We start from the raw sequence: 1,669 nt of genomic DNA on the forward strand, positions 1-1,669 counted from the left end.
CTGGTCAAGTTTCCGTTTGTGGGCAGAAGTCGAGAGAGAAGAAGAAGAGAAATCCACTGCGGAGGAATCCCCCATGATTGCCAGCGTCTCCGATGGCGCGCTCCTTCCCTGTGGGGATCCTCTCAGAGGGCACTCCCGCCTTAGGTGAATGTTTACACCTCAGGTCACACCTCCCGAGAAACAGACGGAGGGACCAATCGGCATGGTCAGGAGGTATCAGCTCAGGCAGTCACCCCTCCCTGGGCCTGGCCTTTACCAGGGGGTACATACGTGCCTTACTTGTCTACCCAGGGCGGGGAATTACGCGTGCGAACATCTACATCTACACTGATACTCCGCAAGCCACCCAACGTTGTGTGGCGGAGGGCACTTTACGTGCCACTGTCATTACCTCCCTTTCCTGTTCCAGTCGCGTATGGTTCGCGGGAAGAACGACTGTCTGAAAGCCTCCGTGCGCGCTCTAATCTCTCTAATTTTACATTCGTGATCTCCTCGGGAGGTATAAGTAGGCGGAAGCAATATATTCGATACCTCATCCAGAAACGCACCCTCTCGAAACCTGGCGAGCAAGTTACACCGCGATGCAAAGCGCCTCTCTTGCAGAGTCTGCCACTTGAATTTATTAAACATCTCCGTAACGCTATCACGGTTACCAAATAACCCGGTAACGAAACGCGCCGCTCTTCTTTGGATCTTCTCTATCTCTTCCGTCAACCCGACCTGGTACGGATCCCACACTGATGAGCAATACTCAAGTATAGGTCGAACGAGTGTTTTGTAAGCCACCTCCTTTGTTGATGGACTACATTTTCTAAGCACTCTCCCAATGAATCTCAACCTGGTACCCGCCTTACCAACAATTAATTTTATATGATCATTCCACTTCAAATCGTTCCGCACGCATACTCCCAGATATTTTACAGACGTAACTGCTACCAGTGTTTGTTCCGCTATCATATAATCATACAATAAAGGATCCTTCTTTCTATGTATTCGCAATACATTACATTTGTCTATGTTAAGGGTCAGTTGCCACTCCCTGCACCAAGTGCCTATCCGCTGCAGATCTTCCTGCATTTCGCTACAATTTTCTAATGCTGCAACTTCTCTGTATACTACAGCATCATCCGTGAAAAGCCGCATGGAACTTCCGACACTATCTACTAAGTCATTTATATATATTGTGAAAAGCAATGGTCCCATAACACTCCCCTGTGGCACGCCAGAGGTTACTTTAACGTCTATAGACGTCTCTCCATTGATAACAACATGCTGTGTTCTGTTTGCTTAAAACTCTTCAATCCAGCCACACAGCTGGTCTGATATTCCGTAGGCTCTTACTTTGTTTATCAGGCGACAGTGCGGAACTGTATCGAACGCCTTCCGGAAGTCAAGAAAAATAGCATCTACCTGGGAGCCTGTATCTAATATTTTCTGGGTCTCATGAACAAATAAGGCGAGTTGGGTCTCACACGATCGCTGTTTCCGGAATCCATGTTGATTCCTACATAGTAGATTCTGGGTTTCCAGAAATGACATGATACGCGAGCAAAAAACATGTTCTAAAATTCTACAAGAGATCGACGTAAGAGATATAGGTCTATAGTTTTGCGCATCTGCTCGACGACCCTTCTTGAAGACTGGGACTATCTGTGCTCTTTTCCAATCA

Source organism: Schistocerca americana, chromosome 3 (genome assembly GCF_021461395.2).
Source record: "Schistocerca americana isolate TAMUIC-IGC-003095 chromosome 3, iqSchAmer2.1, whole genome shotgun sequence".
Lineage (NCBI taxonomy): Eukaryota > Metazoa > Arthropoda > Insecta > Orthoptera > Acrididae > Schistocerca > Schistocerca americana.